A 15,111-nucleotide genomic window follows, 5' to 3' on the forward strand; every position below is an offset into this window, starting at 1 on the left:
GGAAGTACCCAAGGGACATCACTCAAGATAACAATATTATAAATATAACTAATACAGAAGAGTGAGTTCCCTTGACCTCACAATTATTTCAATCTATTACAACTCTAAACTAACCCTCACCCACACATCATCACAAAATGCGACCCCCCTCCAACCCCCCCCCCCTCTCCCCCTCCCCGCCTCACATTCTGGCAGCATTATTATGTTTTTATTCAGTTAAGTTGAAATTGGAACACATATTTGTACAAATTATGCATTTCTTTTTTTTTGTAACCAACAAACAAAGATTTTCAGTCAGTCTCTTTGTTGTTTTTATTTATTTTTATTCATTTGTTAAAATAAAAATACAATAGGCCTACAAACAAATAAATCGTGTTTTCTTAATGTTCTGGTGTGTTTCGGTTGTTAAAATAAGCTCAACTGGCGGTGAACGAGAAGCGGAGATTAAAATTCCTTGCCTAATGGAGCTTCAAACGGGAAAAATTTTCAGTAACCTATTTTTTTTATAATAATGTATTGTATAGATCTGGATCTAGAATCTAGATCCAGTATTGGGTAAAATCACGATATAGCGTCGGTTATTATTCCGGAACTGTACAGCAGTAAAAAACAGTAAAACCATGGCGTAGTCTGTCGAGCCGTTCCGGAAACCACCGGAAATACTGTAAACCATCATTTATTTGCCGCCATATTATTTTTAGTACATAATGTTTAAAAATGTGCAAGGATTGATTTTAGTTGCATTTTAAATACTGTTTTCCTAATTATTTTGTATTTCTAACTATTTTAAGTGTATGTGCTAATTATTGCTGCTACTAAACATTATTCTAGTTATTCTTACTACTTTTAACTTTAGTTAATCTAGCCTAATCGTCTTATTTACTAACAGAACTAGATCTAGAGCTGGTTGTCGCAAATCTTCTGCAGATTTTATCTGTTTCTTAAAAAAAAACATTAATTACTACACTCGACTTTATTAATAATATTTAGATTTACTAATTGTTGCTAATTTTATGTCAGTTAAACATTAAATTAAGTTAAAACATTAATTTAATGCACTTGACTTTATTTTTCTTTCACCGGTCAAATAAAGTATGGTTTACAGTAACGAATGTTACCGAAACTCAACGAACATTACCCAATAATTTCCGACGCTATATCGTGATTTTACCCAGTATTGTATAGATCTAGGGGGACTAATAATTTCTTATAAATAAATTTTGATCCAGCAGGTATTACTTAGATCTAGTACTTAGTAGCGAGGCTCACTAACTTTAAACTAACTTATATTATTATAATATTATATTATTATAATAATTATAATTATAGAATGAAAACTAAAGATCAATCTTAAATCTATCAAATACTTAATTTGTTTCTGATAAACTCATTTGGAGCTTAATTACTGATTTTTATTAATTGGCCACTCCCAGCTTTGCAAATCAAAATAATCCGTGACAACCATGTGTCTATCTGAAGAGGAGAACTCTGCAGGATGGACCTTGCAGCTGATTTGATTTTAGCAGAATATGCACAGTACATTTGATTTTATTACCACATTTCTATTCGTATGGACACTGTCTTCGTCAGAATAAAAATCACATAATGGAATTAGATCTAGATCTAGTTCTAGAATTTTTAAATATTTTTATTTTTTTTTAAATGGAAGGGTGTTTAAAAAGGAAAACTTAACCCAAATTAATGAAAAACATGTTTAAGAATATATAGTATAGATCTAATCTTTTTAAAGATATTCAATCCCATGCATGTTTTATTAACTAGTGTGTTTTAGCAATGCTTAATTAGGAAAATTCATAAAATATAGCGATGTCATTGTAAAATTAATCTAACCCTCTTCTCTCACTTGACTTGGGACAGGTGTGTTATTTACAAAGTTTTGTCTATGCTCAGTTTAAAATGTAAAGATTTGTAAGTATTTGATTTATTTTAAAAAACACTGCAATAGCATTCAAATTCATCAAGTTAGCGAGAAATACATTCTAAACAGCGTCACGGACGGTGCGAGTGACAGACATCTCGCTCGCGTAGTTTTGTCAACCAGAAAAGTTAGCCTATCAAATATAATTACTTAGGCCTATAAAATAAAAAGAGGCCAATCGCACTAAAATGATCCCACGTGAGCGAAGCTATATGCAAAGTACAAACATCGCCAGCCCGCCTGCATTCTTTTGTCAACCAGCGAGAGAAAACTCACAGCACAGTATGTGCATGCGTAAAATCTAGTCCAAGTACTTTGTTATCCCAAATTATAATAAGAATTGTAGGTCTAGATTAATATAAAGTTCACATTAAATGTATTTAATTAAGATGTGTGTCTATTTGATTTTTCAAATGTCAGCGCATTAAAATTAATCACCGAGAGCGAGAATTAGGCCTATGCCTATGCATTCCAAACCTCGACACAGACCAAGTGTGACACACGACTCGCTCGCGCTGGTTTGTCAGCGAGAGAGGCATCGCCCGCCACAGCACGGGCACAGCACACATGTCCTAGTCCATGCGTACTTGGTTACTAAGTACTAATTAATAATGTAAACTTAGACCCAACGCTAAAATTATTTAATTTATCAGGCCTCTAAAATCGTTATAATATTAACATTATTAAGCCTAATAAATGTATCAACGAAGACCAGTGCAAATAATATTATAATTAGCCTAATTAAAATTTATGAAATCAATAAGAAATTAAGACAAATTAATTAAGCTATAACAAATTTGAAAACAAATAATTAGGCCTAAATATTTTTACTAAATAAGCACACAAAGACCAACGCTCACTACTAAATCTAATTCCAGGGAACAACAAAAAAAAAATAAAAATAAAAGATCGTTGTGGTTTTAGAGTCATAGTATAATCCAAAAGCAAGGTGAAATATCCATAATGAGGCTTAATTAGTCTAATTACGCTAGCAAAATAAGCTGAAAAAGAGTGTCAAGTGAAAAGAAAACACAATTATATAAGCAGCGAGAGGATACTACTGTACAGCTTCCGTAACAATAGCGATGACGTCACAATAAAAAAATTACGTGCTTTCAGTGACCTTTTTTGGATGCCGATTTCTTAAAATGGATTCAAAATAATTACAATATTTTTTCACTAAACGATCAATCTAATAATACTCTACCTTACAGTGCCATTTAGACACCTAACAGTCATTTATTCAAAGTTTTTAAACAACTCAAACTATACCCATGTTTCCGTTTGACCTCCATGGTCGCGTGATAATTATTTTTAAACTTAATGTTAAGGTGGTCTCTCGAACAAAGCAGAAAAAATTGCCCAATTGTAGGCCAAGGTGATGTAGCCATGTTCTGGTTAGCAACCAAGGACGCTTTCAAACAGTCTAGTAAGTATCTTATCTAATTCTAATCTAGGTAAATAGGTAATCTATTCGATTTTAGCGTAATCAATTCAACGGCAGTAGATCTAGATCTAGTAATCAATGTGAGGGAGAAGTAACTTCAGAGCTGGCGTTAGGCATATGCGGGGCCTATGGCCAACCTTCCGTGCGGGGCCTGTTTTTTTCTTTATATATATAATTTATTAAATAGCCTATAGGTCATGTCATGTTTGCCTGTCGTCCCTACTGGGACATAGGCCGCTGACAAGAGCTTTCCAGACGTCTCTGTCCAGGGCTAGTCTCTCCAACTGTCCCCAGGTGTATCCAATCTTCTTGGTGTCTTCTTCCAGGTCACGTCTCCAGGTCTTTCTTGGTCTGCCTCTCTTCCTCCTGCCTTGTGGATTCCAGGTGAGGGCCTGTCTTGTTATGCTGGATACAGGCTTCCTGAGTGTGTGGCCAATCCATTTCCATTTTCTCTGGAGGATCTCTACTTCCACTGGCAGTTGATTTGTCCGTTGCCATAGAACATCATTTCTGATGGTTTTAGGCCAGCGAATTCGCAGGATCTTTCTGAGACATGCGTTTATAAATGATTGTATTTTCTTCTTATTTATAGCAGTTATTCTCCATGTCTCGGCTCCATAGAGTAAAACAGGTTTTACTAGTGTGTTGAAGATCCGGATTTTTATTCTAAGGGTTAAATCTCCCGAACCCCAAACATGTTTTAGTTGGTTGAAGACTGCTCTTGCCTTACCCGTCCTTATTTTTATGTCTATAGGTAGGCCTATATAATAGTCTAGCTCATTGCTGAGATGGCGGGACGACCTCTGACCCTGAAACGTCACTTGTTTTTGCGGGGTTTTTTAGGGGTCCTATACACGACAAATGGAAAAACTGCTAATATTGCAAAATCTCATCATTATTTTAATGTGAGATGCTAACTAAATAGACGCCATGCCTTAAAATGGCCGAGATATATGGTTTTAATTAATACACGCTATTCTTGTCGAGTACTCTTGGGAAAAACTGAACTGCCGTCTTAAGGCTAGGAGCTACAGGACAAACTCTTTTTTGTTATTAGTCAAGCAAATTCACCGAAACTTCACCCATATACTGTATGCTCAATGGGATTTTTTAAAATGGTATCGAAAAAGAAAAATCTTTTTAGTTGCCATGTTTACGTCCGCCATATTGGATTTTTGTTTATCATTTTCAAAATGCTAAGGTTCAGCAACCACTGGAGGTAAACACACAGAAATGCAAGCATTTTGTAGAGTGATGTTAGCCTGAAACTTTCTATATTTTCTTTCTATAAGTATTTTTTTAGAAAATGGTTCAGAAAAATTATTTTTAACTGTTAAAAAAAGCTGAAATTTGCTCAAATTCAACATATTTCAGTCCATAAAATCTAAAGTAAGAAAAATCGGTAATCTATCGTTTTGGGTACGTAAAATCGCCCGCGATTTGTAATGTGAAAAACAGGTGACTCCTTAAATTTTAATAATTATTTCACATTTTGAGGAGGATTTATGTATTAAAAAATTCAAAAATGTTTCCTTGATTCATTTATGTACCTGATTTTAAACAATTGAATTAAAACTTTTCCGTAATAAATGAAGACTAGCGATGTTTCCAACAGATGCAACCATGCTCATTTACTATAGCAGCCATCTTGTCTAAGTTTTATTTTTATAAGCTTTTAGCGCCAGATTCAGGGGGAAGCCACTCTATTTTACAAATGGCTGCTGTTTATATAGCAAATCTTGCTCTCAGACACTGCTGTTTAAAGTTAATTTCTGGCCTATATCGATATATTTAGCCATTGATTTAGGTTTATTATTCATTTATCTATAATATTTGACACAAAAGTATGACAATATACTTCTATTAATGCCTTGACAATGAGGTAACGTTTTCGTACATAAATAGCCGCGGGCGATTTTACGTACCCAAAACGATAGATTACCGAAAAATCTTTAAAAAAACGCTTTATAGAAGTTGTTTATAAATGTTAGAAGAATAATCAGGCTAAGTTTCATTACAATACATGCAGAACTAATAGGAGTAGGGATTTGAAGAGTGAATTTTAGCGTTTTGAGAAAAACGCAAAAAACTAAAGAAAAATGAAAAATTTCATTCACAACCTAACAAATGCTAACAAAATTTGGTTTTAATTTATGCAGGTTTATTTAACATATAATCATGCAATGAAGTATTAAACTTGCAAGTACATTTTAAATAATAAAGTAAAAAAATTGTTGTACAAAGATAATGCGTAAAGGTAAAAAATTTTTCTTAAAATAAGCTGATTCAAAAAATGGCCTGAACCACTCCTAACAGTTCTATTTTGTTAAGCATATTCACATTTCATTTTGGCAACTGCTACTTTTTCCTGCCATCTAGCATTTTCTTTTTTCAGATTAGTTGTCCGGCAAAATGTTTCAATGGTTTGTTTTTTTAATCCTTGCAACCACTATAACTAATTGATTTATTCATCTCTTCAGCTCTCTTTATCTCTTCCTGTTAATACATGTGCACTGACCAAAATAAATGCTCTTTTTCCAAGTTATTGTCTGGTTTCATACTGCTTGGCTTTCTCTTAGCAAAGGTCAATTCTATAAAGGAAAGTAGAACAAGTTATTTTAGTGGACAAAAAAAAACCACACTTTACCACAAACACATTTTGCATTGAATATTTATTGAATCCTAAACTAAGCTGAAAAATCATTGTAAGGTATAAGCTATAAATAAATTTTACAACTGTTTTGGGTCCAGAACAAGATTTTGAAAAGCGGTTTGCAGTCACTCGGATACATGATTCTCCTTTTTGCAGTATTTAAAAGTTGCCATATTCTTTCACTGAGTTCACTTGGTCACTAGCTCTTCAATCATTATCTCCAGATATTGTTATGTGAAACAAAATTATGTGTAGGGAAAGTTACCTTGAACCAGGGTCAACTTGCAGGGTTTTCAACACACACTATAGGCCTAAATCATAGGTGAAATGAATTTATTAATAAAATATACAAATGTAAAAAGAAAAGTAATCATAAAACTAAAATGATATATTGTATGAATATAAGATTAGGAGAATCACTGAATAGAATTTGATTCATTAGTTTGAGGAGATAAAAATCTTTTGAACTAGTATCTGAACCAGTAATGAGTCTAATGACAAACAGGTCTACTAACCTAAATAAGATGTTTAAAAAAAAATATGTAGGCCTACTAATTAATCTTTAAATTCAAAAAGTTTAATGGATATTGAAACACTCACTGCTTGATGTCCGTGCATCTATTCTGTAAACAAAATTAAGGCTGTAGTTGTCATAATCAGCTGTAGAACATCAACCACATGAGCCTAGTTTGTTGTGTACTCTTTTATCTTTGTTACACATTAGGACACTTGTAACATATGCAGGCCAGCTTCACCCGGGGATTACTTAAGTTATTACCAAAATCGTTCTATCTGATAAGTCTGTTATGGGTTCGATCACAGGATGATAGTGTATTTCTTGCTGTGTAATAACTTACTACACACACACGTAACACACTGCTTACTCTTGCAGTGTTTCTTCCAGACTTTTTTCTCCGGGGGGGCACTTGAAATCTTCGGGGGGGCGGTAAACTTTCTTCGGGGGGGCGGACACTGTTAAAAGTATATATTTTCTATATAAATTATATAAATTTCATTTCGTTCGGGGGGGCGGTAAAAATTTTTCGGGGGGGCTTCGCCCCCCCGAAGAGATGCCTGGAAGAAACTCTGTACTCTTGTCGTTTGCGGTAGGCTTGTGTAGACTAAATCTAGTAGCAGTGAATCAACAGAGAATGGTGGCTGGTATGAAATCACGCTACTTCTGAACAGTTTAAACATTATTAAACCGACAAAAACATTTGATACGATGAGATTTGTCTAAAGAGTTTGTAAACAGCTGATTGAAAATCCACAACAAGATTCAGTTCATCACTAGGCACGCCGGAAGCGATAAACTAGCTAGTGAATCGAAAATTTTAACACTAATAATGCCGAGTCCGCCAGCCAATAGAATTTTACCTTGCTTCCGGGGCAAGGCCGAGTAGGAAAATTTGGTATATGTAGGTCAAAATCTTTAAAAATTGTGTTTCATTTGAACATTCGAAATTAAATATACATACATACTAATAAATTAATTAGCTCCCGTTTTACAATGTCCAATACCGAAAGCGATCAACTATAATAGCAAATATTTGTCGATATGCCGACGCTACCGAACTGGTGCATTGAAAAGTAAATCAGATATAAATAATCATCTAAATTGAATGAAAATAGGTCTTAATAACATGCCAACCATTTGGATAAACAGAAATGTCGATTTTAAGGGTTTTTAAGCACGGGGCAATGAGGAGTAGTGCGATAAAACTCGTAGGGTAGGAACAAGAAAGCGTGCGTAATTTCATAATGATGGCTGAGTTACGAGATCTTAATAGATATGCGCATACTGTTTTTTAATAGCTGTTTGTTTTTTTAAATGGACTGTTACAATAAAATGGGCTTTAAAATAAATATACTTAAGATCTATATCTAAATTATTAAATTAAAAATGGAAAGAATGTAGATAATTGCTGCCTAAATTATAAAATTTTAAATTAGCCAAATTTTTATTAACCTTCTTAATACCACTAACTAGATACTGCAAACTAGAATTAACGATTGCAGATAAATAGATTATAAAGGCATTTTCAAGTAGAAATAAATCTATATTTCTGGCAAAAAATTAAAATAAAATAGAATCTAGATCTAAATGGAAATGAAAACACTGAAATAATATTGGGTCTAGAGATGTGTAATATAAATATATAAAAAAAAACTATTAGGCCTAAATGTAAATACTGACAGGCCTATCTAGATCTATAAAGGGTCTAAATTAATAAATGATAATGCCCAATTTTATAAGCTGCACTGCATAACAGTTTTAGTTAAAGGCAACTATAATAGAAAGAAAACATGAACAGTTTCATTAATGTCATTTTAAGAATTTATTAAATGACATGTCGACTTCAGTAAACATTTTATTAATAAAAATACTGTGAAATGTCAATCTTTGACTTTTAGCACATCTCAACACTTGTCATCAGAAACATTACAAGAACCAACATTTTCTAAATTAATAATAACATTTTTACCATGTCATACACTGACAAATGCAATGTTTATGGCAAATCATTAAGTATCTTGATCATTGTGCTATATTTGTAAGTTCTAACTCAATACATTACCTGTACAATATGTATACTAGCATTCTTATTACTTACACCAGAATCAGTATGTAAAGTTTAATCTTTATTTTTATAGTGCAAAGAAGTACAATATATTAGCCTGTAGTTAATCATCATAGTCTAATTGCGCTGTACCATATTTAAGTTCACTATTTATAGTTTTCCTCTAGCTATGTTTATTTTACTTGCATGTTTGTATTTTTTACATTCTCTAGTCCTAATATTTAAAGTTTCATGATGGTATATGGAATAGCAACCTAGCTGTGCAGTCTGGAAATCCTCTTATGGCAGTCACTATAGAACAGTGCCACACCCCTTAATTTGACTTCATTATTTCTAGCTATCTTTTTTCTAATTTTTATTTTATTTGTAGACTTCTATTGCCTATATCATTGAGTATAAATGTGCAAAGTTTTATCATTATATCTTTAATAGCAACATTGGTATGCAAGTTTAAAGCCAATCACACATCTCAAATTCAGTTTACAATGAAACATAACAAGTTGAACACATAACTTTGAAAATTCATATAAAAAAAACTATTAGGCCTAGAATGATAAATTTGGTATTTTTATCAATGGGGTATATTATAGGAACAATCTGTGTCCGTTTTATCATTCTATGATAATTAGGAAAAATTTCCCAATAGGCCTACTCTTAGGCCTACACTTTTCTGAGTACGGTTGTTGTGTTTATAAAATAGGTTTAATTAGTTACATTTGCATACTACATGTTTGTTGCATGTTTGCTTCCAGCTTTCATCAGTTTCCGATTTTTTTGTTCAGCTGTTGATGTTTACCCATCCCCACCATCCATTATTATAACAACAAAAAACACCCGTTCTATAATGAGATCTCCCTCTAAAAGAAACCCTAGATCAACCTAAAGTTTGTAGGAGAATTATAATCTATTTCTTATTCGGCTGTCAAAAAAAGAAATATGTCATTTTTCTCAACACCGCCGTTTCATAAGATGGCTGCTGTTTTTATTAGCAAATTTAGTATCTGGAACATCGTTGTTAAACGTTAATTTCTGGAAATTTGTATTGATTTAACCCGTAACTGTTGTTGAATATTCAATTATCTTTAGTCTTTTAGTACACTATGCAATAATATATTCATTAGTTACAGTATTCCTACATTACTAGCGACGGCAGATTATGCAACCATACTAATTAGATCTAGAAAGATCTTGATCTAATGTCTAATCTAATACTATAATAAATTGTCTATTCATTGATTTTTTTATCATTTTATTTTAATGTAACCTTGAACGATATTAGTGACAAAGCAAAGAAATAGCTAAAAATCCAACACATTTAAAATAACATACGCTACCAATACCTATTAGAAAAATTAAAACTGAATTATATACATTATTAGTCAACACAATACCATATTAAATGTACACACTGATTTGGAGACTTAAATGATCCCGTTAAAAACCCTGCTGTTCAATGGTCATTAGGTTGTTTTTTATAGTAATTTGTATTCTTTTGACATAGAAAATTTTATTTATTTCATAGTGTATGTCTTGATAAGTAGATTTATAGAATCTAGATCTAAATCAAATAGTTCATTTCTTCATACTGTAAAATTGGAAGATGACACTATTAGTGTTGTGTTCTTTCCGTAGTTTAAAGCAGCTGCGCCAGTTGAGTAGAGCAACAGTAACGTCTCCTAGCCTTCCTTGCACTAACTTTAAACAAATTAATAAATCCGTATAATTAACGCCACAAAACTTTTATGCATGCACATATATTAGTTCCCAGCCATACGAATAAAATAGCATTGAAAGTTTTTACAATTGTTGCATTATGGGAGCTGTTAATGATTTTTAAATCTTGAAGCTGCTATGTTTTTTGTTATCAATATAAATCCCGTTCACAACAATTGATTTAGTTCCAATTTTTTTTATCTCTCCCCGGCTAACAGGACTTGAATTTAAGTGAGAGAGAACAAGAACTTACAAGTCCTATTGTGTACAAATATTGTCTAAAAACTAAAAAACATTAAGTTCAAGTGCAAATTAGTGCCAAGCTGCCTGAAGAAATCAAATGTTTATAAAGCTGTTTATGACAGTTTAGAACTGTAATTAAAATTAATTTTAAAACTTTTATTACATATTCGGATAAGATTAAGCACTTATTACTAACATTTGAAAACTAACAAAAGCAAATCAAGTTTAGATTTTGTTATTATTAATATCTTAGTATTTCTATTTTTAAAAAGAATTTTACGAAACTGAAAGCTCAAGATATTAATCTGCAGTCCTGATTGCTTTGCATTACTGGTTGTCCATTTTAAAATTACATCTGACTAAGTAATCATTAGTAATCAGACAAGTCTGGCATGTGTTACAAATTTTGCCATGTTATTAGTAATAAGTTGTTTTGGTTATTTAATCACCAGTTTAACATTTACATTTTTTAAATCATCAGTTCATATCTAAGAAGCTGCCCAGCATGGAGGTGGAAACAGATGTGTTAGCTGCAGTTTCATCTACTGTAGATATACATTCAAATGAATTGACAGAGTTTTCATCTTCTGAAGATTTGAAACCAGATCTATTGACCATATTTTCATCTTCTGCTGGCATCAAAACAGAATTATTGTCATTTTATAATTCTCAGAATATAAAACCTGACATGACATTTAAAACCACTCAAGATACTAAACCTGGTGTTACACTAGACTTTTCTTCTTCTGCTGGCATCAAAACAGAATTATTGACATTTTATAATTCTCAGAATATAAAACCTGACATAACATTTAAAACCACTCAAGATGTTAAACCTGATGTTACACCAGACTTTTCTTCCTCTGCTGACATCAAAACAGAGATATTGACATTTATTAATTTCCAGGAAATAAAACCTAACATGTCATTTAAAACTTTTCAAGATGTTAAACCTGATGTTAATTCAGAATTTTCTTCTTCTAATGACATAAAACCAGAATTATCATTTTTTAATGTTCAGGATATAAAACCTAACATGTCATTTAATAATTCTCAAGATGTAAAACCTGAAATTACATGTTCAATTGAAAAAAGTAATAAGAAACCTGCTGCATCAGCAGTTATTTCAACATCTGAAAATTTAAAACCAGAATTATCACCTTCTGAAAATTTAAAACAAGATTTCACAACAGAATTTTTATGTTTTGAGGATAAACAAGAAAATGGACTTGAAGAAAATCTACAATTGTCTAGGGACAACAGAAATAAAATTGTTTATAATCATGAAACATTTTCTCAAAGTTCTAAAAGTAATATTCATAAAGATGTTCATTCTGAAGATAAGCCATATAAGTGTGAGGTCTGTCTTAAAAGGTTTTCTCAAAGTTTTTATTTAAGAGTACATAAAAATGTTCATTCAGGAGAAAGGCCACATGAATGTGATGTTTGTCATAAAAAGTTTGGTCAGAAGATACATTTATTACAACACAAAAATGTTCATTCAGGAGAAAGGCCACATGAATGTGATGTTTGTCATAAAAGGTTTACTCAAATTTCTGGTTTAAGTAAACACAAATATGTTCATTCTGGAGAAAAGCCATATGAATGTGATGTTTGTCATCACAAGTTTTCTCAAAGGTCTAACTTAAGTACACATAAAAGGAAGCATTCAGGAGAAATGGCATATAATTCTGGAGATAAGCCATATGAATGTGATGTTTGTCATAAAAGGTTTTCTCATAGTTCTCGTTTAAGTTACCACAAATATGTTCATTCTGGAGATAAGCCATATGAATGTGATGTTTGTCATAAAAGGTTTACTCGACGTTCTAACTTAGGTCAACATAAAAAGATTCATTCAGGAGAAAGGCCACATGAATGTGGTGTTTGTCATAAAATCTTTGTGGAGAAGAAAGATCTATTACAACATAAAATTATTCATTCTGCAGATAAACCACATGAATGTGATGTTTGTCATAAAAAGTTTGCTCAAAGTTCTTATTTAAGAAGACATAAAAAGGTTCATTCAGTAGTAAGGCCACATGAATGTGATGTTTGTTGTAAATACTTTGTGGAGAAAAAAGATCTATTAAGACATAAAATGTATCATTCTAAACCATATGAATGTGATGTTTGTCTGAAAAGGTTTTCAGATAGTTCTAGCTTAAGTAAACATAAAAATGTTCATTCAGGAGAAAGGCCACATGAATGTGATGTTTGTTATAAAAGGTTTTTTCAAAGTTCTCATTTAAGAGAACATAAAAAAGTTCATTCAGGAGAAAGGCCACATGAATGTGATGTTTGTCATAAAAGGTTTACTCGAAGTTGTACCTTAGGTAAACATACAAAGACTCATTCAGGAGAAAGGCCTCATGAATGTGATGTTTGTCATAAAAGGTTTTCTCTAAGTTCTAATTTAAGAGCACATAAAAAGATTCATTCAGTTGAAAGGCCACCTGAATCACGATGAATGTAGTGTTTGTCCTATAATAAGGTTTGCTTGGAAATGTGATTTATTAAGAGATGATTTTGTTCTTTTGGGAAAAAAAAGCCATATGAATTTGATGTTTGTCCTAAATGATTTACTTAGAATAGTTATTTAACTACACTTAAAAAGCTTTTTTTTTGGTTATAAATGGTTTCTTCAACGTTCTCAATTAAGTGCACATAAAAAAAGTTCATTCAGGAGACAAGCCACATGAATGTGGTATTTGTCATTAAAGATTTTCTAGAAGTCATAGTCTAAATTATGTTTTTCTCAAAAGATTTTCTTAAATATCCAATTTAAATACTCTAAAAAATTAATTCTATAAATAAGACAGAGGAATGTGATGTTGGTAAGGAAATGTTTTCTTTATTTGTCAAAGAAATTCATCATAACTTAAAAGTAATTTAATGCCATTTTTAAAAATAAACAAACAATATCTATAGCAAATTTTATTATTAAATTTCTTATAATTTTTTTCTCTGCACATAAATTTAACTAGTGGTTAACCAAAAGTGGGTCATAGTTGATACATTTTTGTATTTGTATTATGAAAAGGTTCTTTAGTCAAAGAGTATACCTTGACAATTATTATACATACTGTAAAAATGAAATTTATTCTATTATGTCAGCTGCATGTGTACATTTTTTTCTTTATGTATCCTACTTCTTTTTGTGTTATTTGTAAATATGTATGATAGAAGAAGTAAGCTATCACTTTTGAGACCCAGCGTTTTATTTTTATACGTGCATGGTTTTGTTCAGGCCACACAGTTAATTTGCCTGTTTCAGATTATATAAAATTGACAATGCACATTCATTGGGACAAGGGAGTTTACCAATTCTGATCAAACCAATTACACATTAACAATAACAGAAGCTAACTAAAATAAAACACGCTGTTCAACTTCAATGTATTATTTACATTTACCAGATGTTTACAATATAAGTACTGTAATACGATTATCATTCATAACTTTACACATTTACACTACTCACAAACAGCTCAGTCAGACATACAGCAACAAGACAGAATATCAGGTTGACAGGTAAAACAACCTCCATTAGACAAGTACAATGACATCAGGCCAGCAGTCACAGTGGCATCTGGCCAATAGATACAGTGACATCAAAACTTCTGAGCAGACAAAATATTTTTTGTAAAAATTTTTCATCTTTTGCTAAATGTCCTTAATCATTATATTGAGAGGTATAGAATCACAAATCCTATGACCAAACGCTACTGGATGCAATGTTTAACTCAAACAGACCACATGTAAAAACTTCCCCTCCCTCCCCACTATTTACATGTCTTATGGAACTAACCCCAAGTTTCATGTTGCTCCAACCATTGCTAAGGCTTATGGTCACTTCCTTACTTTTGCTAAATGTTTTTTTTTTAAAATTATATTCAAATGCAATTGTAACCTGTTATATATAGATTTTATCTTTCTTCGCACCTTCTTAATATGAACTTTATGCCAAATCTCAGACTCCTCTCTGCATGCTATTTGATTTAAAAGAGTATAAAACAATTTTCTTCACATATTCATATAGGCTGTACAATTTAAAGATTAACCACACATTTCAATGTCGTAAAATAACATTTTTTTTTTACAAAAACAGCATAAAATAATAAATTTGAAGAAAAGAAAGACTTAAGCTGCAATTGTTACATTTTGGTATCTTCGTTTCAACATAATGTAATTTTTGACTAGTTGTCATTTAATTTTGTATTTGTATTCCTTACTATTTAAAAAAATAGCCTTGTAATGTAAATTCTAATGTAGTGAATTATTAGAAATTTTAACGTGAAAATTTTAAGAAATAAAATGGCTAAAGTGTGTGTCAAATTTTATTATTATTGTCTTTCTATTTCTAACAACACTTTCTGTATGTAAATTCCAAGGAGGCCAATCTGTTTTGAATGCTGGGGTGTATTTTACTCTCTTGTGATGCTCCAAAGCCTGTACCTGCAAGTTAGGTAAGGTCAGTGTCAGATAACTTTTGCTTGTTAGGACTCCAGTTACAAAGGAAACATTTGACATT

General features: G+C 31.7%; 1 protein-coding gene and 1 long non-coding RNA gene across 2 annotated transcripts in view; one reads left to right on the forward strand and one right to left on the reverse strand.

The window, feature by feature from the left end:
- Positions 1-418: 418 nt before the first annotated feature.
- Positions 419-15,111, forward strand: part of LOC131935787 (zinc finger protein 883) — a 37,311-nt gene continuing 22,618 nt past the window's right edge. Inside the window, exon 1 of the mRNA XM_059292437.1 lies at positions 419-489. The gene's annotated coding sequence lies outside the window, so the exon portion shown is untranslated. The remainder of the gene's footprint in view (positions 490-15,111) is intronic.
- Positions 5,632-6,885, reverse strand: LOC131935788 (uncharacterized). The gene is made up of 3 exons (XR_009385980.1): positions 6,640-6,885; positions 6,305-6,350; positions 5,632-5,977 (listed from the first exon to the last, which is right to left on the reverse strand). It is a non-coding gene; the product is annotated as an uncharacterized LOC131935788 (long non-coding RNA).

Source organism: Physella acuta, unplaced genomic scaffold, assembly GCF_028476545.2.
Source record: "Physella acuta isolate Inbredline_101_S28 unplaced genomic scaffold, ASM2847654v3 ptg000160l, whole genome shotgun sequence".
Classification (NCBI taxonomy): domain Eukaryota; kingdom Metazoa; phylum Mollusca; class Gastropoda; family Physidae; genus Physella; species Physella acuta.